Source organism: Callithrix jacchus, chromosome 10, assembly GCF_049354715.1.
Source record: "Callithrix jacchus isolate 240 chromosome 10, calJac240_pri, whole genome shotgun sequence".
Taxonomy (NCBI): Eukaryota; Metazoa; Chordata; class Mammalia; order Primates; family Cebidae; genus Callithrix; species Callithrix jacchus.
In genome coordinates this window covers 21,869,122-21,894,820 of record NC_133511.1, presented here as the reverse complement: position 1 = coordinate 21,894,820, position 25,699 = coordinate 21,869,122, and the positions used below count along the sequence as shown (strand labels likewise).

General features: G+C 40.6%; 1 long non-coding RNA gene across 20 annotated transcripts in view; it reads left to right on the top strand.

Annotated features, from left to right (window-relative positions):
• The window catches only part of LOC108593745 (uncharacterized), a 363,338-nt gene that overhangs the window by 179,088 nt on the left and 158,551 nt on the right, over positions 1-25,699 (top strand). For 2 of the 20 annotated variants that reach the window (XR_013523109.1, XR_013523108.1), the window contains exon 1: positions 20,896-25,692. The exons of the other annotated variants lie outside the window; for them this stretch is intronic. This is a non-coding gene — a long non-coding RNA (uncharacterized LOC108593745). Of the gene's footprint in view, positions 1-20,895; positions 25,693-25,699 lie in introns of those variants that run through there. 20 annotated transcript variants of the gene reach the window in all.

Here is a 25,699-nt window from a genome sequence, read left to right as displayed (position 1 = left end):
CACGCGCACACACACACACACACACACACACACACACACACGACCTACATACAAACGCCCAAAGAGATGGAGGAGAAAACACATCGTATGAATCCTAAGCTTTCTATTCCTTTACACATAAAAATGACTTTCAAGGAAAGTCTTGCCCACTAGAGTTTTTGATCACTTTCTTCATGTCACTACTGTTAATAAAAATGGAAGTGTTATTGGTTTAGGATTCCATTTCGTGTAAGCTTTATCTGGAGCAGTTGGGGGTCTTCATGCATGAGAATGATGGTTTTTAGTGAATGATCTTTGGGCGTTTTAGATGAAACAATAGAGATTCTGGGCAGTTTGATCTTGCATTTTCCACTGATATTTGCCTTCACCTCTCAGCCCCCTGCCAAGTCCTTTTCCGTGCCACCTCCCGCCTGCTCGTGACGTCCCCGCTCCTCTCAGATCTTGCCCTGTGTTAATTGGGAGATATTCAGCAGACAAGTGGATGTGTGTCTTTAGTGCGGGATAAAAGAAGACTTTGTCCTTCCCAAAATAGACGGAAGCATCTCTGGCTATTCTTTTACAGATTTCCAAAATCTTTGTCCAGGTAATGTGCCTCATTGCCATGGCAATAGCAGGATGGTTCCTGTCTCTTTCTTCTTTTTTCCTGGCCTTCACAGATTTAACACTTTTATAACTGATAGATACCTGTCATTTAAAACTGGATGTTCTATTTGTCTGCATACTTGCAGAAAATAAGAAGACTGAAAGTGTCATTACTACTTTTAGGCATTTGATGTCTTTTATTCTCACTGGAAAAGTTGCCCAGAGGTTTATTTATTAGTTCCTAAACTGTATATGCATTAGCCCAAGATGAGATAGACTTAGACCTTTTCTTTTCTTCTTTAAGCTAAAATTTGATAAGCATTTATGATGAGCTAGGCAACTGAGCTAAACCTTTTATCTATTTTTAATCCTCAAATTCATATATAAGCCTAATTATTGTTCCCATTTTGCAGATGAGAATTGGAATCACTGAGAGGTTGAGTAATCTGCCTAACGTCACAGCTCACAAGTGGTCAAGCCAAGAGGCCCAAAGTGACTGCAGGTTCCAGGCGTGGCTGTGTCACAGGCATTTGAGGTGGTCTTCTCAGAGGAGATGACCTACTATTTTGCCATCCATGTAAAGAGAGCTGAGAATTGGCGCTAGATTTTTAGCATGAAGGCTTTACATCCGATCTGAGTAAGACTGTCTTCATGGAAAGGATAATTTGGCATTAAACGAGAGGTTAAGGGAATTCTGGAATCTTCTTTGTAGTCTGATGGTGTGGAAACCTGGAAACTAGGAACAGGCCATTCTGGTTCTCTTCTCTTCGAGAATCAGAGGATCTTTGAGGATTCTCTGATCCCATAGGGTAGGGACGGACTGATGTTAAAAGGAGAGTCAGAGACCTGCCTACTGATGCACGATGGGAGGGGACTCTGCTGGCTCTTGAGGCCAGGAAGGCACAGTCCCTGGTGATCCCAGTGTAACAAGGCCTCTCTTCAGCAGAACTGCAAACCTCCCCGCAGGTGCAGGTGGTCTACCACAGGACTCAGTTGCTTTCCTACACCCTCATTGGGAAACAGCTAAATGTCCATCTCAGGTGCGAATGACTCCCCTGGAGTTGTCAAGGCCCTGTATTAAACTCTTTTTGTTTCTCTACATATCTTGCTTGAATTCTTCCTGTGACCTTTACAAACCCTAGGCCATCTCCCTGGAACAATCATTTTATTTCTCACTTCAGTGGCTAATCTACTTGAAGGGTAGCATACCAGTTAAAGGTGTGGTCTCTGGGAGCCAGTCTGCCTGGGTTTGAATCTTATTTCTACCATGTACTAGTAACGCTGGACAAATTATTCTGCATTAGCCAGAGTTTTCTTATCAGTAAAATAGGGAGATATAATAGCATCTGCTTCGTAGAGTTATTGAAAGGATTAAATGAGGTGGTACATCTAGTTCTAAGAAGAGAGGACACATTCAATAATGTATTGTTATTATCATTATGCAATCCTTATAATTTCAGCCTATATACCAGACTCACTAAAAAACCTTCTCTTGGCCCAAAGACTGGGGCCCTAATGACTGAGCCCTAAAGACTGGCAGCTGTGGCTACTTTGTGCCTTTGTCATAATTTGCACTTCTTGTAGCCTAACGGGATTGCTTGTTTTCTGTCTTCCCTGATAAACTGAACAGGTTACTGGAGGAAGGGACCGTGTCTTGCTCACCTGCATACCGTGTATTGTTGTTTGTGATATTTGCCTCCAGAGATATCAGGAATGGGAAAGCCAGCCTGGACTTGAGTAGGACGAAGGAAAGTTTTGTTAATGTCTCCAAGGAATTATTTAAGAAATTTTCTATTAACCTAGTATACTCTTAGGTGTTTATTAGGCAGGGGATGGGGGGAAGGAAGAGAGAAAACATGTATTATGTAATTTATGCCTTCATGAAAGACTCAAGCAACAGGAGACATGTAAAACATAATTAGCCAATCAGAGCAACACAGAGAGTGATCAGTAGGAAATGGAATTTTATTAGGAAGGGATGTGCCAGAGACAAGGCTTCTGGTGAGCCTTTGAGGATGCAAAGAATGCATCAGTGAAGCTGAGATTATTTAGGAAAGGAGAGCATGAGGAAGAGTGCAGAGCTGGAGAAAGCCACTGAGCTGAGGTTGAGTGATGAGTGGAGTGTGAGGCTACACTAGATGGACCTGGGTTCTGAATTGACAGCTTCATGGGAGGTAATCAGCCCTGTGGTTGAGGGCATGGGTTCTATAATCAGATAGCCCTCGTTTGAGTGCTGACTCAGCTACATGCTGGGGAAGGGGCCACGGGCAAAAATACTGAATCTGCCAAGCTTTAGTCATCTTCTCTGTAAAATGAGAGAAAAAGTCTCTCCCTCATAGTCTTCCTGTGAGGATTAAATTATATGATGTATGAATAAGTTGAAGCCTGGCATTTAGTGAGTGCTCTGCCATTATTTGCTTTATTATCAAATTTACCACTCTGAGTTTTTGATGTTTTATTTTTCTGACTCTGAAGGTTGATGAGAGACATTTTATTTCATATTAACTAAGGGATAGTTTCACCTATTTCCTCTTGTTAAAAAAAAACCCAATTGGCCGGACATGGTGGCTCACGCCTATTATCCCAGGACTTTGGGAGGCTGAGGCAGGTGAATCATGAGGTCAGGAGATGAAGACCATCCTGGCCAACATGGTGAAACGCGCCCCCCAACCCCCCGTCTCTACGAAGAGCACAAAAGAATTAGCTGGGCATGGTGGCGCACTCCTGTAGTCCCAGCTATTCAGGAGGCTGAAGCAGGAGAATTGCTTGATCCCAGGAAGCGGAGATTACAGTGAGCCGAGACCACACCACTGCACTACAGCCTGGGCGACAGTGCGAGACACCGTCTCAAAAAAAAAAAAAAAAATTCTAATTACATAACTGATTGATCAGGCATTTAACTACATGAATTGTGATTACAATTTGCAAAAGGATTATGGCTTTTGGGAATCTGACAGCCTAGTGAGGTAGGCTGGGGATGTATGATTATTCCCATTTTACAGCTGAGGCAACGAGGAAGGGAAGTTTAGAGAATTTTTCCAGAATTATGCAGTTAGTCAATGGAGCACCATTGACATGCTCAGAATTCCTGACACCTCAGGGTAATTCTCTCCCCTGCCCCCATCAGACGGGTGAGCTTCTTTCTGATGACACCAAAGTCCTCTTCCCTGATCTCTGCCAAATGTTTTTAGAATTTGTATCACATCAAAATCTGAAAATTTGCTAAAGTGAGAATGTAAGAAGGTATTTTAGGGTCAGTGATTTTGCATTTATTATCCCTAAAGGTAGGTAACTGGAAGAAAATTACAAGAAAAAAAGTCAATTTACTAGATAATCTGCCTCAAAAATATCATAGATCTGTTGTACTAGGTAGACAGAGCTGAAGGGTCCCTCGTGCCTGCTGCCTCTGCACAGACCATAGACATTGCATATGCCAAGAATACTGTGGTTCACTGGAGAGATTTTTTTTTTGTTATTTTTGAGCTCATAGAGCTTATGCTATTGCAACTTGGATTTTTAGTTTGGAGTATTTGACTCCATTAAGTGATTCTGGCAGAAGACCTTGTCACCCTTGTTTACTTAAGCAGAACATCTTCCAGCAACCAGAAGGGAATCTTCAGGAGCAAGGTGGGAAGCTGCTGGTACAGTAAATCCCTCCCCAGGTACCACAAGAGCAATTGAATGCTGCTTCCAACCTGGAAACTCAGTAGATCCTGTGTTTGGAATTACTTCTTTTGAGCCTGCTGGAGAGTTTTTTTAAAGCCTCATTTCTGGAACTCATGTGGTAATAGACTACTTTCATTTTGTCTTGAAGCAAATACAGTAAAAGATTTGAAGCCCAAGCATGCACAACTTCTGATGGTCTCCGCGATACAAATGCGTCTAACCATTGTACTTGTCATGGCTCTTGCTTTATCTGGGATCAAGACATTTGATAATTTGTTACACTGATGAGACTATCAAAGGCACCTTAAAAAAATCCAACAATCATCAGTCATAGTTCAGAGACAAATTTCACAAATGAAATCCACAGTCTAGTGGAGATATTGCCACTTAGATTGCATAACCGTGCCATCTGTCTCAAACCACAGCTTTGAGGATTTCTATTTCATTTTGTTATGGGGAAAAGGGTGGTATTTTTTAGATTTCTTGTGTATCTCTTCAGAAAACATAGTACAAGGTGACAGAATGGTAGAATGTTAGAATGGTAAAGGACCACACATAATAAATAGCACTGAGGCCCTGATGGTTTCCTACTAAAGAACGTATATACACAGAATCAGTATCCAGATTGACACAGAACCTGTGCTCTTATGAAGGGATTAGGAAATTCCACATATGTGGTGGCTGCAATGTCTATACAATTTTTATTAGTTTAAAATTTTCTTTGGTAATCCCATTCAATGATGTTTTCATTTTACAAATATGTGATCAACTTCACATTTGAAGACTTTGGTTAGGGAACATGTCTACACACTGGGCCACATGTCTAGCAGAACTTTATCTAATGCTGATGCCCGAGGCATCACTCAGTTCCAGTCTCGAGTTTTGCTGGATTATTTGCTACCATTAGACTTTTGGACTCACCTTTTCATGTTGATAAAATTTTGTAATACATTTTAATGGTTATGAAATTGGTTTATAATTTAAACTGAAAAAGAGAGTGGAGAGTAGGCCAGAGAATAATTCTATGAAAAATTGAAGTGTAAGTAGTACAAGTGATTTTTCTGTACATAAAGTATGGCAAGGAAACTGTACTGTTGTATCAGAAGGCAATCTCTACATTGGCTGAGGCATACACACACAGTTGAAGGAATTCAAATGAAAGCATTAGTAGATGCCATGTCTGCTGATTAATTGATTGTAACATTGAAAATATTGTTAACAAACAAAGCGTATTCCACGCTACTGAGCTTCTTTTACCCAAGATTCTTTTTCCATAAGTGTGGTTAGAGAATCCTTTGTCAACAGCTCATATTAATTTGTGGAATTTAAAAAAATATGTTAGTAGTAGCCAACAAGCTTTGATAGAGTCTCTCAAAACAGTTTAACATGTACATAATTCCACCACAAAATCTTTCGGAAAAGTCACAGTGTTGAGCTAGTATGTTGATTTTTCTGTTGTTGCACTGGGAAAGTTTTATTTAGGGGAGGAATAATTTTTACAGCAAACTATCATTATGTCCAAGCAAGAAATTACTGTTAAAATTAACTTCATTTGAATTAGGCAGTTGGACACTTGTTCTATTCTGAAGGAAACCCCACCACCATAAAAATTTCCAACATCTGTGTTTGAATAACTATGTCAGTGCTATTTAGTCCTAAATTAACATGAAATTCTTACTTATGTCTTACTGAAATCCTTTTTGTGTGTTATAGTTTAAATTGGTGTTCTCTTGATAGGGACAAGGGCTGTAGTCATCCATTGTTTTTCTGTGTAAAAATGTTAATTAACTCTACCTTTGAAACACATCTCTAATTCTTCTATTTCTCTCTATCTCCACGGCCATCACCCTAGTCCAAGTCATCACTGTTTCTCATCTGAACTACCACGTGAGCACTAGGTAAGCCCTGGTCTACTAAGTTTTCTCCCAACTTGTTACCTTGCATCTTCTCTTACCACTTTACGAGCTATTCTTCATGTCATAACTAGAGTTGCATTTTTAAAAGGTACCTTATATTATGTCAATCTTCTCTTTCTTTACTCATACTTAGAATCAAATACAAATTTTTTACTTTGGTCTACAAGGCTTTACAGGCATTCATGTGTTTGATTTTGTGTTATACTAGCATCTTGGATCTACAATGATCAGCCTAAAATTGGACAACTTGCTTAGAATCTCAGTGATCAGCTGGCTGGGAGAGCTTAGACCAGAGCTAGGAGGATAAACACAGCTGTCAAAATGTGGTCAAATCACAGTATCAAGGGGACATGGCAGATTGGGTCCAATGTAGGCTGGCTTGAATATCCTTAGGGGTCAATCTGGGAGGAGGGTATTATAATAAAGTTCTTGAAGCTGTGATGCCCCAGGCTAGTGGTTCCAGATGTGTTAAGTGTGCCTGGCAGGGTCCAGCCTCCCTGTGAATGCTAGCAAAACACCTGGGTTCAGAATAGGACTCTAGTCCAGGAGAGAACTCACTTGTATTCTAGAAACCAGTGGCTGGGTAACAGGTAGGAGGAAGGAAGGCTTCAGCTGGGTAGACTGAAGTATACCTAGGGCAGAATGACCTCTTGTGGGTTCATCCACTGGGGTTTCAGGGCAGTGGGGTTCCTTAGAGGTTACATTCATTCAGGGGAAGACACAGAAAAGCCCAGTGTTTGAAGGTTTTCAGCACCTGTAGCTGGCTGGAGATGAGCAGCTGGGGGCCTCGGTCCAGTATTGGTTTTGAGGCTCAGGTCATCATCATTCCCTCTGAGTGGGAACCTACTTACCTCTCATGTCTCTTTCAATGCAGACCATGCTGCCACAATGTTTAACCAATACTTGACATCCAAGGGAAAATGTTCTTACCCAAAAATATGTTTTAAAATTAAAGGCTGCATTAAATTACAACAGTCCATTCACTCATTATACTGACCTTCACAAAACAACCTTTATTTATTTTATTTTGTTGTATTTGTTGTATTTAGTCTAATTTTTTAGATAAGGCTGCAGTCCTTTCCCAAAGCTCCGTGTCTGGTGAAGGTTTTGGGTAAGATTTTGGTGGTAACTACTGAGTCTGTGTTTTCCTTTGGGCTTAATGTGGTCTTTCCCATGGCTTCTTTCGGCTTCTTCTGGTTGGCCTGCAGAATCATCTCTTCACATTTCTGTTACTTCTTTTCTCATAAACAACATTAATTATTTTATTTTATTTTATTTGAGATGGGGTCTCACTTTGTCTCCCAGGCTGGAGTGCAGTGGAGTCCATTATGACTCACTGCAGCATTAAAATCCTGGACTCAAGTGATCCTCCCACCTCAGCCTCTCACATAGCTGGGGCCACAGGCACACAGCACCATGCCCAGCTAATTTTTTCCTTTTTAAATTATTCGTAAGGATGAGGTCTCGCTTTGTTGCCCAGGGTGGTCTTGAACTCCTGAGCACAATCCATCCTCCCACCTCGAGATTCCAGGCGTGGGTCATTGTGCCTGACCATAAATCCTTTTAAAATCTTTGATTTATCTTTAGGGTTTGTCCCCAACCCCCTTATTAGTTTCTTTATCATCTTCTTTTCTTGCATGGATATGGAAATGCTTCCTCTGCATTTTGAGTCTGTATTTTCTGCTTAAAAAGAAATTGGCTGGGCGCGGTGGCTCATGCCTGTAATCCCAGCACTTTGGGAGGCCGAGGCTGGTGGATCCCGAGGTCAAGAGATCGAGACCATCCTGGTCAACATGGTGAAACCCCATCTCTACTAAAAATACAAAAAATTAGCTGGGCATGGTGGCATGTGCCTGTAATCCCAGCTACTTAGGAGGCTGAGGCAGGAGAATTGCCTGAACCCAGGAGGCGGAGGTTGTGGTGAGCCAAGATCGCGCCATTGCACTCCAGCCTGGGTAACAAGAGTGAAACTCCGTCTCAAAAAAAAAAAGGAAAAAAAAAAAAAAAGAAAAAAAAGAAGAAATAAAAAGAAATTAAACTTCCGGAATAACTCTAAGGTATCAAAGACTGTACCTTTTCAATATCCAATTTCCTGGTTGAGAGAAAAACATGAGCATTCTTGGGGAAGTTACATTAGCTATTCTTCAAGAGAGAAATTTTGTTGTTATGGGGCTGGCATCAGAAGTGAGCACAGCAGAAGGTGAAAGATCAGGCAATTTATCTGTGAGAGATGACAGTTTTGTTGCCTTGAGGGGTCTTCGGAAGAATCCTCCAACCTGGGCTCTGTCATCTGAAAGAGGGAGGTAAAGGCAAAGAAGGGAAAGGAAATTGTGTTATTTTCATAGTTGTCAACAATATAGACAGAAATTTTAAACAAGCAGTGGTACATTAGAGTAGGTTAGTAATTGTGGATATGGAGTTCGCAGAAATCATTGAGAAAAGAAGAGAGACAGTCACCTGCTTAACGGCTTCAGGCAGTGTAGGTGAATGAGCTGTGCTGAAGACGGAACAAAACATAACTAACGGGAGAAGGGAAGTTGTGGGATATCCTTCCACAGGTAGGCATGGAGCAGTGGCTTGGCTGAGCACCTTCTAGACTGAAACAGATGTATATTCTCATCCTTCCTCATCTCTCTTGCCCTTGTATCTCCCATATAGAGACTTGGAAGTATAAGTAAGCATGAGGTAGAAGGACAGTATTTTTTCAAATTTAAAGGTAGTAAATCTTAAGGAGATGTAAATCAGCTTGGCATCTTTGGCAAGTCTCGGTGACTCTATTTGTCAGTGGAGGATAATAGGCAGTACTGTCCAGAATTTTCTGCCATGATAGAAATGTTCTATATCTGTCCTCTACTTTAATAAGGTAGCCTTTAGCCACAAGTGGTTTTTGAGTACTTAAAATGTGTCTAGTGTGATTGAATAACTGAATTTAAAATCTCATTTAGTTTAAATTAATTTCAATAGCAGTACGTGGCTTCAGGCTACCGTATTGGACAGTCCAGGATAATAGTGTAGCACAGTGCCCAGAACAGGGAAGAAATCAACAAATACATATTGACAGACAGAATAAATGAGAAGAAAAATTAAAAAAATTAGTGAAAATAAACAACAATGAATAAATAAATGAATAGCTACATGTCTCACAGAGTTGCTGTGAAAATCAATGAGTTGAACACATGTCTGAGAAACTGTACAAACTACCATTCTAGAGTAAAGCACTATTTGGAAATTCAAGCATAAGTGAATGTTATTAAATTATTTGTTGGTGGAAATCTATCAAAAATGTAGCATAGCTTTGTTATCTTCTTAAAACTCAATTTCTCTAGGATTTCAGTTATTTACATAGTCAAGCAAAAGGGTATCAGCAGGATGAACACCGAGTATCATTATAAACATTAACTCCTGAGAATAGCTGTGTGCCTACTGCCAGTTCTTCTTCCCACGTTATCAACATGCATTTCTCCTACCATGCTTACTGTAAAAGCTTCGTACCCCCGTTCCCTTCTATTTTGTTATTTACAATATGATGCATTCCAAATCACTAAGTAAATAAGCTATTAAGAATTACATGCCCGTGAGTATTAGGAAGGCTTCCACTGACCAACTATGGAAGAAGATGTATGAACTCATATTCAGTGGGAATATGAGATGGAGACCGGGAAAAAGAAGACACTCTCATGACAGCTGACTGAGAATTTAGATATTGTTTGCCCTCATTGCCCATCTCAGATGTTATCCATAAAGCAAGAATTGTCCTTTTATGTGGTTGTGTTTTATTAGAGTTTTGTTTATTTGTTTGTTTTATTTCTAGGCATAATCTAAGTTAGATTTTTTTTTTCTAGGCAGTGGACTCTTACAATTTTTATAGGTTTTCTCTTGCAAAGGGCTGAAGTGACGATTAATGAGAAAAACAGATTAGACATTAGGCAAATTGAAATCTATTCCTGGGTTAGAAAAGAACTTCTATTTGACTTTGATCCAGGGTATAAATACTTCATTTATTCTGCCACTTTACTTTGCAATTACAAGATTAAATAATTAAATTAAGCATTGCTGACAATCTTGTTTTATTAGCAAGAATTGCATCCTGTAAGTTTTTTTCAGGGAAGGTTCTGATCGATGCATGAGAAAATATAGGCATGGTCGTTATTGGCCTCTAGCCTGCAGGCTTTGTGTTGGGCGGGACAGTGTGTGCCCAGCACCTATGACAGAGGTGGGCACAGATTAGAGCTGGATGAGTAATTGTTGAATGGCTAGTAAATGAACAAACATGTGTATGAAAAATCAACAGTGCACATAGCTTGCCACTAAGTTTTCGTGGGATTAGGTGCATACCAGTTCTTAGCTAGTCTGGGGAATTTTTGCTGACCTTACTTAATTGTCTGGGAAGGCTTTCCCTGGCACACTCAGAGACAGCTGTGTGTTCAGATATGATCCAACAGGAGTTTGGTTTGTCAAAAACCAGAAGCTGGTAGACTTGGTCTTTTTCACATCTTTAAGCAACATGAAATGAATATTACCAAGAGTTGCTCTGAACCACCTGCTGGCAGTCACCATTTCCCTGGAGCCAGTTGAGTTAGAGACATCTACTAGATCCAGTTTGGTTTCTCTGATTTAATTGGCAACTTTACTGGATAGCTGGAGGAGGCTCATCTTCATCTCTGTGGCAGAATCTGGCTAAGTCTTGCATAACAAAGGGTCTGAAGGTAGCTGCTTTAGGGCATTAGGGCTTAACTGGGAAGGTTGCAAAATTCTCATTTCCTCAGGGTCTCCTAGAAAGAGGAGCAATAAGTGGACAGACTAGAGCTGTAGTCTTGATAGCTGGCCCTAGGACCAGGACAACTAAAAGAGGGATAGTCACTGCACACTCCTTGCTCAGGGCTCCTGGTTGTTGCAGAGCAAAGAGCTTTGGTCTTAAATGTGGTCACATTCACATTGTTGTCTGATGCAGTCAGAGAGAACTAGTGGCAAGTGTTTTAATTTTTGTTCTTTGAAGAACAGATTTCATCAGTCACTGAAAAATTGAATCAAATGAAATATAGTCACACAAGGGACACAATTAAAGGCCTTAAAAGAATAGTGCCATTTTATTTGGACTTTACGAAGGCATCAAAATGCTAGGGAAGGAAGATCCCTTCTTCTACCTCTTTTCTTTCTTTTCCATCCCAATCTTGTATCTTGAAAATGTTGATGTCATTCAAACCATATAAGGACCAACGTAACTGCGGCATAAGGGGACTCATAAGAGAACAGGCCAAGAATAGTGGTGATCAGCAAATGAGATCCATGAGTTCCAGGGCAGCCAGAATTTAGATCATGAAACAGAGGACAGACATGATTAGCTGCATCAGAGGGGAAGCTCGGCTGTTTAGGACAAACATGTGAACTGCCAGGAGCCCAGAGATGGTCCTAGAGATGCTGAGGTCCCCACAGATTTGCCAGGGACACTCAGTCTGTATCTCTTACACTCTTCCGTTCTAATATTCTGGACGTTTGAGGTCTGAGAAACTGACTTATACTTAATTACTTATTCATGTGGCTGCATTGTCACCTATGTAAAAGTAAGCATCTTATCTCGGATTTTTCCTGATGCCTTTGAGAGAGACAGAAGGTGAGATGAAAGGAAAAAAAGACATGCCATCACTTACTGCCCTTGAGGAGTTTCAGTCATGTCACAGACGCTGTAGGCACAATGTTGACAGAAGTGCCAGAAGTGTCAATTCTAAGAGAAAAGATTGGGTGGAAAACTTCACTGAAGGCTTGAATGAGACCTTGATTCATATCAACTGTTATTAGAGAAGGGCTCTTTCACAAAGCTATGCCATGGTGCCCCTAAGGAGCATATTTTTCAGGAATGTGGGCCTGAATATTCATTAGAATGTACTTTCATGGGTTTCCTCATGGCTGAATAAAAAAAATCCACAAGTGACCTCAGGGAACCTTTTCTATAAGATGTAGCCAAAGCAGGCAGAGGTCTCATACGAATGTTCTGAGAAGAAGATGAGGGCATGAGATGCCAAGAGTTGATCGAAGGAGTATACATAACCCACACTATTAAGAAGTTACACTTGACTAGTTGCAAGCTAATGAATGAATTGAATAAAGTAAAACAAAAGAAAACCAAAGCATTTAAACATGTTAGCATGCAGGCAAGCGCGTATGTGCACACACACACACTGACACACACACACACACACACACACACACACTATTTGACTCAAAAGTCTGTTAGTTTCCTTATTGGAAAGACGTAACCAATCAATTCATAATACTTAGAAGGCAAAACAGATCTAAGAGAAACTGATTTCATGCATCTGATATCAGAGATGGATTGAGCACCGAATAGTCATCCAGATATTGGCATTGTTGATGGGTTTTTGGAATATCAAACTTATAGACCCTCAAACTATGTATGAATAGGAAGTGTTGGGAACAAGAGTTCCTCACATTTTAGAATTGTCATGTCCTTCATCTTGAATGTAGAGTTCAGTTAAAGCCAAGAATGATGCTTTTTGAGACCAACAAAAGCAAAGCAGAGGTTCTCTTGCCAAAATGTAACCAAGAACTGCCTTGGAGTTTGTTTAAATGGCAGAACCCTGGACCTCATCAAGAGAGGTTAGGATTCAGAAAGCCTCAAGCAGGACTTCGGAATCTCATCTTTTCACAAGTGCTCAGATGATTCTGGACCATTGATCTATGGTCACCATTTTCCAATTTATTTATTCTGTCAAAACTAATTAATTGGAACCTCACATGTGCCAAACACTGTGTCCAGGAGACAGAGATAAACAATTACACTGTTTCTGTAATCAAGAAGTTCAGAGTTGAGTGGAGCTTAAAAGTCTTTAGAGGGCAATTTACTTGTTGCAGCCTCTTATTGTATTAGTCCTTTCTCAAACTGTTATAAAGAAATACCCAAGACTGTAACTTAGATGGGAAGGAGGTTTAATTGACTCACAATTCTGAATGACTGGGGAGGACTGAGTAAACTTACAATCATGGTGGAAAGTGAAGGAGAAGCAAAGGCACATCTTGCATGGTGGCAGGCGAAAGAGAATGAGTGCAAGAAAAACTACCATATTTATAAAACCATTCGATCTCCTAAGAATTCACTCAGTATCATGAACAGCATAGAGAAAATCCCCCCATAATCCAATCAATTTCCTCCCTTGACATGTGGTGATTACAATTCAAGATGAGATTTGGGAGGGAACACAGAACCAAACCATATCACTTATCCTGTATCAGATAATATTAATACCATAACAAACTAAACTGAGGGCAGACATATGTCTCAATTGTGCCCACAGGGCTTTAATTTATGGAGATTACTGAGTGACATGAAGAAGCTCATGCCGTGGAAAGAACGTTTTTTATCACTTGCATTCCCCAGAGAAGGGCCATGTCATGTTACACAGGTGTATATGGGGAGTGTGAGTATTGGTCAGAAGGCAGAAAGTTGGGAGGGGAGAATCTAAGCCAAAGCCTTTCTTTAAGGGGTTTCCAAAGGAAAGGAAATGAAAGGCAGGGCAGAGTAAGCAGTTTTGGACTAGTATGAATAATTCTAGAGGGCTTTGGGCTATAGGGGTAGTCTTTAGATACCTGGTACTTGGCTGTCTTTGTCATTTTAATGTTGCTATAACAGAATACCTGAGGTTGGGTAATTTATAAAGAAAAGAGATCTATTTGGCTTATTATTCTGGTGGCTGGAAATTTCAAGGTTGGGCAGCTGCATGTCATGAGAGCCTCATGCTCCTTCAATTCACAGTGGAAAGTGGACGTGGGGATGGTATGTGCAGAGATGACGCGGGAGAAGAAGCTAGACCTTTTTTTAACAACCTACTCTCATGGGAACTAACCTATTAGCAAGAGCAAGAACTCCCTCACCTTCTCAGAAGGGCATTGATCTGTTCATGAGGGATCCACCCCACTGACCCAAACACCTCCCACCAGGCCCCACCTCTCAACACTGCCACACTAAAACTCAAATTTGAACATGAGTTTTGGCAGGATCAAGCCACACCCAAATCATAGCCCTGGTCCTGGGAAGATTTAGGGCAGAAGAAATATTGGCTTTGTGTGTGAGAGTTAGATGAAGGGGATGGTTGGTTTGCATATGAGAGATGTGCACTCAGGTCGCTTGTTTGCTATCTTTAGGAATCAGCTAACCCTGGAAGGGGCAGTCTCTTCGTGGGTATGTAAGACCTTCAAATCCCAAAACATCAAGAATATAGAAAATTTAACAAATATAGCAAATATAATTGGCCCTGTGCTGAATGGATGCCAGATAGACAAATACAGAATCTAGGAAAATGGAGAATAACAAATACCCTAAGAAATGGTAAAAGCAATGTTATTTGGCATAAAGCAATTAAATGTGAACATTACATGACATAACCTGCAATATATGTCCACGATCTAATAAAGTATTTTTCTAAAATAAATTATGTAGCTCAGATTTGATTACTCAATACCAAAATCCAGTTCTATCCTGCCTGGGTCTTATCTCATCTCTTTGAATTCTTTTCCAAGTGGAAAACTAACCTTCTTGCATAGAATGGAGAATTGAGACCACTGGTTTACCATCCACTGGAAAAAATTAGTGCCTAAATCCTATAAAACAAGTTTTGGCTAACCAAGACAGAATGTGATAATCCAGGTAGTTTATGAAATGTGTCAACTATTTGTGTGAGTAGGCTTAAGGCCTTATCTTGGTACCATAGAAAGCATATTGTTCTTCATTTTGGAACTATGGAATCCATGGCACCTATTGTTTTAAGTGATCTTTTAAGGTCACACTGAAAGTTAGTTGCAAAGTAGGGTGTATTTCTATTCCTGTGTACTTTCCATTAAGAATTTGCAGTGAAATGTCCTTTATGTTTTCTCTTGACCAAGTTTCCAGGGGGAAGTGGGAATGACTAAGATATATGTCTATTAAGAATGAATATTGATGATATATTATGTAAGGCTCACAGAAAGTTGTGAATTCACCAGATGCTTGGAAAGTCAGCAGCTTCTCTATTATGCATTTCCTTGGCTTAAGTTTGGAGGTTTTCCAAAAAAACAATCGCAGAAGCAAGAGGGAGGACCTGGTATGAGGAAGTGTGTGTGTGTGTGTGTGTGTGTGTGTGTGTGCGCGCGCGCGTGTGCTCATGCATGTGTGTGTGCATGTGCATGCATGTGCATGTGTGTTTGTGTGTGTGTATACTTGAACTTGTTTAAATGAGAAATGTGTGAGCAACTTTCAAATCTTCCTTAAACTGAATGATGAGTTTGAATTTTACAGGAAATCAAATTAGAAGCTGGAAAAAACCTGGATTCTTACTTCTAAGCAAGCTGCCCTCTAGGCAGTCATTTACACGGGAACCAGGTCCTTACTGCTAAGTTTGCTTAGCAACACATTTTCTTGATGACGGTTCTCAAAGCAGAGGGAAGTGAATGGAGGTTTGATTAACCACAGGCCATAATGGCTATATCAGTTTCTTTTGTAAAGTGAAAGATTGTCTTTGCATATTCATAAGGGGGGTGTCTAAGCAGCACCGCTGGAGCTGTCAAGGCCTCTAAGCTGTGTTGGATTAGTAAGTGTATGGGAGGCCTCCCAATGGGTGGCCCTGGGGACATTTTTTCACAATCAAGGAATTCAGATTGTACACAATTTACTCACTGTAAAAGTTGTTAGGCATAGAAGGAGGTTATAGAATTTATTTTTCCCATAGATCTTTAAGGACAGGGCAGAAACTCACTGAATAGATTGCATTCAATACAATCCTAAAGCCTTTGAAATTAACTATTACTAGGATGGAAGAGCTAAAGGAAACGTAGAAACTGAGAAGCATGAAAGTCAATCCAATTATCTCAGCAGCTGAGGGTGGGGGTTAGTACATAAGTTGAACATTGTGTGGGATTAAGGATACATTTTGTATTTTAGGATAATACAGATTTCCCTAATAACATACTACTGTAATAAGCTTGGCCATTACAGACCTACCCTGTTAAATATATTAATACCAGAGTCATCTGAATTAGGAAAAAAAATATCAGGTTTAAGTTACAGATTGAGTATCCCTTATCTGAAATGGTTGGGACCAGAAGTGTTTCAAATTTGAAATCATTTTCAGATTTTTGGGAATATTTACATAGATAATGAGATATTTTGGGATGGGACCCAAGTCTAAAAATGAAAATTCGTTGGTTTCAGATATACCTTATACACATAGCCTAAAGGGAATTTTATACAAGATTTTAAATAATTGTGTGCATGAAACAAAGTTTTGACTGTTACTTGTCACATGAAGTCAGGTGTGGAATTCTCCACCTGTGGCATCTTGTTGACACTCAAAAAATTTCAGATTTTGGATGCTCAACCTGTATTTATACCAAAGTCAACCGGTTGTTACTTAAATTTATACCAACTCAACCAGTTGTTGAGATAAAGTTTTATTTCATTTTTATCATTTTTTAAGGATTATTTTTAAATGCATTATCTCATTTTACCCTTCAAACAGGTTTAACTAAATGATATGGATCCAGGATAGATTATTTATATCCTGTTTTAGAATTATTGACAAGGCTAAGATTAGAATCAGATGCTCTTCCCACTAACTTTCACATGGCTTCCTTCCAGACACTTCTAATCTTGGCATTGTCTAATTCTCTAGCTTTGTGAAAGCACTAGTATGTCAAAGACCATTGCATTCTAGAGACTTGGCCCCAGAGAGCCCATCACAGCTACTTGTCTAAGAGTAAATCAGAAATGGATTTCAATGCTACAAGTTCTACTCTAGCTTATATTTCACAAAATCTAAGAGCAAGGAACATGTTCACAAACAGTTTGCAAGAGATGAAATGTGAAGAAAGGATTTAGACTCTTAAATCAGCTTTAAAATAATTTCTGGCCTGGCGCAGTGGCTCACGCCTGTAATCCCAGCACTTTGGGAGGCCGAGGTGGGCGAATTGCCTGAATTCAGGAGTTTGAGAGCAGCCTGGGCAACATGGGGAAACCTGTCTCTATAAAATACAAAAAATTAGCCAGGCATGGCAGTGTGCACCTGTAATCCCATCTATTAGGGAGGTTGAGGCAGGAGAATTGCTTGAACCCAGGAGGCAGAGGTTGTAGTGAGCTGAGGTTGTGCCACTGCACTCCAGCCTGGGTGACAGAGCAAGACGCCATCTCAGAAAAACAAACAAACAAACAAAACAAAAAACAACAACAAAAAACAATTCCTATTCAGAATGGAGACTTAACTTAGGGAACACACATGCTGAGTATTAAAGGTTTTTCAGAGTCGGTTTTGCCTGTGAGCTCCTAAAGACCATTTTTTGATCTTGAAATTCAGCTTACAGGAACCTTTAAACAAATGTATGCTACATTATTCTCATTATTCAATTATGACAGTCTTTCCCCCAGCATTTTAATTAGCACTCATTTACTGAGAATTAAACTGTCATTTGAGTTGAACTCAAAGGAGTACCCCAGGGACATGCATTCCACAAGATAATAAAAGCACCACATAATTCTGATGCTTCAACAATTTAGACTGAAGCCACGACAGGGCTTCTGTCAGCCATTTCAGATGGAACTTAATCATTGCTCTTTAAGCAGGGGAGCACCATCATTCTATATCTGAAAATTTGATACCTAATCATGTTGGATCAGGAAAATCTGCTCTGTGATTCCTACTGATGCTATTAAACAGAAACGTCAGAAGAAAAGCTCAGCATGCGAGTGTCAGACATTTGGCTTCCAGCCCTGCTTTTGCCACGTGACTGTGTTGCTTTCTAGGTGGTAGGGGTCCTGTTTTTCCACAGGTGCAATGAGTACTGTAATACGTGGTCATCACAGTGGGCTATGATTGTGGCTTCCACTGCGTTCTAGGCCTGCCCTTACTCCTCGGGTCCATTGCTTTTTCTTAGTATCTATAATATAAAATATTTTACGTTTGAGTATAGCAGGAAACTCTACGAGACTGTGAGATAGAAAAGGACTGTGGAATTTCTCATTGTTATGTCTGAAAAAAATTGCCAATTCCTTCCATTTCTGGGGGTTCAAGATAGAACCAGTGGTTTTTCAGCCCACTTGAGATACGCAAAACCTTGGTTCCTCTTTGCAGACTTTCACGGTTTATGTTCTGTCAGCCAAGGGACTGGCCTGTTTTGAAAAGCTGGATGTCCGTAGTTGATTAAAACAAGCATAAAATCACAGGACCTCACAATTGTAGAAGAGCTACAACCTGAGCAATCCAATAGTGTCTACTGTCTCACTGTCCCTATTTTATTTTGAGACAGAGTCTTGCTCTGTCCTCCAGGCTGAATTGCAGTGGCATGATCTCTGCCTACCAGGTTCAAGCTATCCTACTGCCTCAGCCTGCCAAGTAGCTGGGACCATGCCCAGCTAGTTTTTGTATTTTTAGTAGAGATGGGGTTTCACCATATTGGCCAGGCTAGTCTCAAAATCCTGACCTGAAGTGGTCTGCTTGCCTAGGCCTCCCAAAGTGCTGGGATTACAGGCATGAGCCTCCATGCCCGGCCACTCTCCCCATTTTCAATTGAGAAGACTGAGAGTCAGAGGTATTAGTTGACTTTCCCAAGGGCCAAACAACTAAATCTATGGGAAATGTAAACTAGAATCCAAGTACCATATTATATATATATATATATATATATATATATATATATATATATATATATATAGTTGATATACCTGTGAAACAGTGTATTTTTAGTAGGAAGAGAAGGCACTCTGGAGTCCAAATGTCTGGATATGAATTCCAGTTCCACCACTTCCTATTCCTACTGAGCAACTGCAGGAAAATGTCATGGAATTTTTGAGGATACTCCTTTCAAAGGGTGTCTAACACAAAGTAAGAGCTCAAAAATATTGTTTGCTGTTATTACTGTACACCAGTTTCCCATGTGTCCTTACAAACACAGCAGAGTAGCAAGTAGGCATTTATGTCTGCTTCCCAACCCACAGATTCTGCCATGTCGAGTACCTTGTCTTTGTGCTTCGTATCTAAACCTTACAAAACTATACAAGGTAAGTGATATTAGCCCATTTGTAAAATGAAGAAAAAAATGTAGAGAAATAATTTGTCCAAGGTTCCACAGCCAACAAATCAGGATCAGAAACCAATCTCTTCTGATTGTGAAGTCTGGGCAGCTTCCATATATGCCATGTTAATATCATTTGTAGTTCCACTTCTAGACCTTTTAGTTGTTGGCTATTATCATGGAGTTTTATTTTCGATGTGGGGAGGGTGGTGTACATCCTCTCAAAATCTGTTTTGAAAGTACATTCTACAATTGTCTGCTGAGATGGCTTAACCTCTAAACCTTCTCACCTTTTGCAATAAAGAGTAATCTTTTTTTTTCCTCAGATTTCCCGAAAGGCAGTTAGGCGAAGAAAAAAGTTTAGAAGTCCTATGAGAAGGAAGGGTGGATTTCTAACATAAGTGAGAAGATCTGTTATTTTTTTTTTTCTTGAAGCTGTATTTGGCTTTAACAGATAGGAGAAAAGAAAAGCTTCTTTGAAAAATAGGCAAGAACAACTTGATAGAGGAAAAAGTTAGAAAATTTATTTTTTTCCTCTCGCAAAGTTCTCCAGTAGCATTTGCTCTGCTCTGATTGATGGTCTGCCTTATTGATGTTCCCTGCAGAGAAATATGCTGAAGTCTGTATCTCTTACAAGAGTTTCAGTTAAACCCTCATTTCCTTTTAGTTCAAGTGAGTTCTCTTACTCTTGTGTGTGATTTTGAATTTTCTTGGCAAAGCTAAAGGGGGAAAAAAAAATCCATCCTGAACAGATGAGCATCTATTCTGTTCCTATCGATTGGAAAGAAGGAGATTCTGCTGCATGCTTTCCTCAGGATTAGAGTTCTGATGTGTCCCTTGCAAGTGAGAAGCTGCAGGAAGCAGCAAGAATGGTCTATCAGAAGCCAACCGGAAGCAGGCATTGAAGAGTAATTCTCTTCGGCAGGGTTAAAACAACAATCGACCCATGAGCCAATAAACATTTACTTGTTCTAGGTGATGGAGAACAAGATGAGTGAATGAAGTGGCATCTTTGCTTTTATGATTTTGCCCCTTAGTGAAAGGAAAAGCAGTAAACACATTCAAAATCAAGGATTAGATAGTAAAGTACTCCTTTTACCACCTATTGTGTAATAAGTTGTAGCTTACTAAATGCTTTCCTGTGCATTATTTCATTTAATCTTCACAGGGCCCCACTGTGGCTTCCTTGGTGGGCACTAGGCTCGGGGGTGGGACCACGTTACTTTGGCTGTCTCTCTCTTTTTGGGTCCATTCATCCTGGGTAGGGTGAATCACCCTTTGCCTTGAATCACCATTTCTTCCTGTTATGAAGATGAGTCCCCTCCTGTATCTGACCTCGGGGGTATCCTCTTGGCTCTGTCTCCACTCTCTCCCTGGGTGAGCTCATCCAACCCAGTGATGTACATGCCATCACTGTGATGACGTGTCAGCATTCATATCTTCACCCCTGCCCTCTATTCTGAGCTCTGGATTCATGCACTTAACTATGTAAGTAATGATAGATGATGCCTTTAATTAGATGCCTCATAAGAATCCCAGTATTTAGATGTCCAACATGGAACTCTTGATTTTTCTCCTGCTCCTAAACTCTTTCTCATTGAACCCAACCTTCATCCTTCCTGGTATTACCCCCATACAAGGGACATCTTCACACACCTGTAGGCTCAGGCCAGAAACTGGGGAGTTGCTTGTAATTTCTGCCCTTCCTTCATTCCCATCATTCAGTCTATGAGCGCATCCTGTTGATTCCACATCTAAAATGCACCTAAAACTGTTTCCTTCTCCCGATCTCCTCTTGCCACAATCCCAACCCAAGTCAGCTTATCTACTGCCCATATTACTGCAGTGGCTGTCTGGCTGATCTCCCTGCTGCAATCCCACACCAACAAGCCATTCATCAGAATAGCTAGAGTGATCTTTAAAACACAAAACAAAGCCAGTTCTCATCTTTTCCCTGCTTAAAGCTCTTAATGACTTCCAAGTCTACCTAAAAAACATTTAAACTCCTTACTCTGCCTTAAACACCACATCGGATCTGGCTTCTACCCACCTGTTTAGCTCTCCAACCTCATTCCCTGTTTCTGTGCACCTTGTCACTATTACCCAGCCCTCCCTGGCTTTGTGACAGTTTCTACGACACTCCATGCTCTTTCCCACCCCGGGAGCTTTGCACCTGTTGTTTTCTTTCCCTGTCTGGCTCTGAGCCTGGTTGCTCCTCATTTTTCATGCTTCAGTTTAAATTTAACCTTCCCAGAGAGGCCACTCCTGACACTTATTTCTTCTTTATCACACATATGCTTGATTTTCTTATTAGAGCTTATTTTTACCTAAAATGACTTAAACCTGGAAGTGGGGGTAGTTCCTGTAGGTTAAGGCTTGTTTCCCTAATATCTGTGCTCTGGGGTTAGATACTAAGCCATTTACTTGCTTGTTTGTATCTATAGCTTCCATAATAGCATCTCCTAGAATCCAGTCTTACCTCGATTTGGAACAAGGCTAGTTATGTATCCAAACTGCATAGAGGCAAGCTTTCTGTTTGCCAATCAAAATTCTTTGCACCTGGCTAGGCACGGGGGCTCATATCTGTAATCTCAGCACTTTGGGAGGCCAAGGTGGATCACCTGAGCTCAGGAGTTCGAGACCAGCCTGACCAACATGGTGAAACCCCATACCTAGTAAAAATACAATACTCAGCTGGGCATGGTGGTGGGCACCTGTAATCCCAGCTACTTGGGAGGCTGAGGCAGGAGAATCACTTGAACCCACGAGGCGGAGGCTGCAGTGAGCTGAGATCGTGCTCCAGCACTCCAGCCTGGGTGACAGAGCAAGACTGTCTAAAAAAAAAAAAAAAAAAACACCAAACTTTATACTTTACTTTGGGCTCAGTGACAGTGAGGGTTAAGAGTAGGCGGGTTTCAGGTTAAGTGACAAATAGAATGTCTACTGGATGCCTATGATGGATATTTTTTGCCTAAGTAAATTTCAAAGCTATCTATCAGTGATTTTGGTTTAGCTACTATTTGTGCCTGTCTTGCTCTTTAGCACAATGGAAAGAAAACTCTGCTCACCCTCATGTAGATACAATAGAAGGACTAAAGAAGTATTTGAGCCTGAAAGGCACACTTGGTACTGCTCAGAGCAATTCATTCTGGTTTTATTCCATAATGATTTTAAACCCACCAGAGGTAGCTTCTCAGGACAAACATTTTATATTTCTACTTGCTTTCTTTTCTTGCTTACAACATTGTCATCCTTGTTAGATGCCCACTTTAGAATAACCTTTACTGGAGAAAAAATGAATAAGACAAAGGAAGAAAGATATGACACCAAAAGAGGCTGGTTGGGTCGGAGTGCAGGAGAGGCTTGTATGAACAATCTCTGCTCCTGCCTGTTTTAATTATCTTCCAGCTTAGTTCAAGGCTAGCTTCCTGCAGCTGTCATGAGCTGTGACTTCAGCTTGTGGTATTCAAGTATATTGAAATTTAACACCACCAACCTGGTAATGATGCTCAGTACCCCACACTAATTAAAGCCAGCCAATGGCACCCATATGAGCCCTATGTGAAGAAGACAATGCCTGAGGGGGAAAGAAAGAGTGGCAAGGACAGAATAAGGGTGAGCAAGAAATCTGAACTCTGCACAAGGCACAGAATGTCCTAGTTTTGGCCAGTGTCTATTCTCCCATCCTTGTAGCTCTTAGGAGACACTCCGCTCTGGCTTTGCTTTTTTAGAGTGAGGGTACATGATGTGGCTCAGTTGGGAAGCATCTTAAAAAATAAACACTCAAGAAAGTCTCATTCCAGAGCAAAGAAAACCAAAGTCTAGACTAGGAGTCCTATGTAAAACTTAAGATTCACGCAGATTACATTTCACACAACTGTTTAAAGTACAATTCTCAGCTATGATTGATGAGTGAAGAACTAATCTGAAGTGTTGATGACCAATCACCAGTGATTTTTCTCAGGGGACAGGTTTCTGCTGGCTAAGCCAAGAAGGTTGCTGCATCAACTCAACTGATAGAGACAAGGTTAGGATTAATGTCCTCTCTGTTGATTCTCCCTACCTCCTCCAACCCACAAAGAAACACAACAGAGGGCACCATCCCACCAAGTTCCTTCAGCTGAGACCCCAGAAGTTGTCCCTGACCCTCTCATTCTTGTTGTCCTTACATTCAATCCATCAAGGGACTATCCACCTGCTGCCATAGCAACTGCATTCATCCACTGTCCATCTCTACACCACCTTGGTCTAAGCCGATGCTCTCTCTCCTGGGCTACTGGGCAGGACTCTTGATCAGCTTTCTGTTTCCACTCATGCCTCTCTACCGCCCATCCTCATAGCAGGAGAACATTGTTTTTAATGTAAATCACATCATGACACTCCCCTCCTTCAAACCCTACAACTGTTTCCCATTGCAGTTAGAAAAAGTCCAAACCCCTTGCCCTGGCCTGTAAGTCCTCACATGATTTGGTTCTCACTAATCTTTGGGACCTCATCTTGTACCTCTCTCCTCTTTACTCACAACGCTACAGCCACACCAGCCTTCTTTGTGCTCCTTGAATATGCGAAGGTCATTCCCCGCTTAGGACTTTTGTACCAGCTGTACTCTCCAGAATGTTCTTCCCCAGGCACCCTCTAAGCTGACTGACTTCTCATTTGAGACTCAGCCTCACTGGTCATCTTCTCCAAGAGACTTCTTGCCTCTGCTCCCTTGCACAGACACTGTCATCCACAGTCGTTATCACATTATTCTGCTTTATTTTCTTTGTGACAATTACCATCTTCTGAAATTATTTGATTGTTTCTTATTTTTGACTCCACCTTCTTGAATGTAAGGTGCACATGACTAAGAGACTGGCTTCTTACCTATTTTTTATCCTTAATGTCAGGAACAATGCTAGGTGCATAGAAGGGGTTCAATAGATAGTTGGTGAATGAATTAATGAATGAAAAGGTGAAGATCCCCACCATTTGCCTCAACACCACAGCAGCTATCTGGGGTATGTGCAGGCACATTACCTCAATTAATCGTTGCAGCAACTAGTGATGAAAACATTACCATTGTCAATTTACAGATGAGAAACCAAGCCCCAGAAAGATAAGGAAACTTCCTCAAGGTCCTAGGGACTCAAGGATAAAACCAGTCTGTTTGACCTCAAAGGCCCAGTTTTCCCAATATCACACTGTGGTTACATTTTATGGATAATATAGCTTATGGGGAATAGGTGGAAATTCATTTACTAATCTTTTGCTAGCTATTTACTCAGTACAATTATGTGCTAGGCACTATCTTAGCTATTGTGAATATTGCAGTAAACAAGATAGAATTCTTGTGGCACTTTAATAATTATTTGACTAATGCTTATAAAAATTATTCTGATTATATTAGCCTGCTAGAGTTGCCACAACGAAGTACCACAGATGGATGGCATAAACAACAGAAATTAAGTTTTTCACAGTTCTGGGGGCTGGAAGTCCATGATCAAGGTGCTGGCAGGGTTGGATTCCCATACGACATCTCTCCTTGACTCGCAGACGACCGTTGTCTTACTGTGTTTTCACACGCTTGTCTTTCTATGCACACACATCCTTGTTGTCATTTCCCTTTTTATAAGGACCACCGGTTTTATCAGATTAAGATTATACCATTATGACTTCATTTAAGCTTCATTGCCTTTTTAAAAGGCCCTGTTTCCAAGATAATCACATTGAGGATAAGACTTCAACATATGAATTCCTGGAGCTAGGGGGACACCATTCAGTCTGAGCACCTGAAAATATAAATATTTTATTTAAAGGCATAAATAAAAGTTGAATTTCCAAGTGGATTAATAGTATCACGGTAAAAGTTCTAGCTAGACTGGGTTGATTTATATTAGTATGTGATGTCTATTATTGCAAAGCCCAAAACCATATTTTATAAACAGGTGCAAAATCAATTATTCCTGAGAAAGACCTGGAAAAATCTCGTTTTAAATAAGAAAGGCACAGGCACATATAGAGTTCACGTAGCATGAGATGGCTAGAAAGGAACAAGTTTATCTTTCTTTTCTAAAACAGGATCTCTCTGTTGCCAAAGTTAGAGTGCAGTGGCTTGGTCATAGCTCACTGTAGCCTTGACCTGCTGGGCTCAAGTCATCTTCCCACTGGAGCATCTCAAGTAGTTGAAACTACAGGTATGCACCACCATATCCTAATTTTTTTTGTTTCCAATTTTTGTAGAGACACAGTCTCGCTATGTTGCCTAGGTTGGTATCGAACCTAATGTGCAATCAGGAGTTCTCAATCCTTGGAACTCCTGGCCTCAAGCAGTCGTCCCACTCTGGCCTCTTAAAGTGCTGAGATAACGAACATGAGCCACCAGGCCCAGCCCAGAAATGAATGAAAAGATGAAGCTCCCCCCAACATTTGCATATATGTTGAATATAGCCAATGCGATTCTACTGTTCAGCTCTTCATGAGTGACTGAAAGACTTAGGTACGTA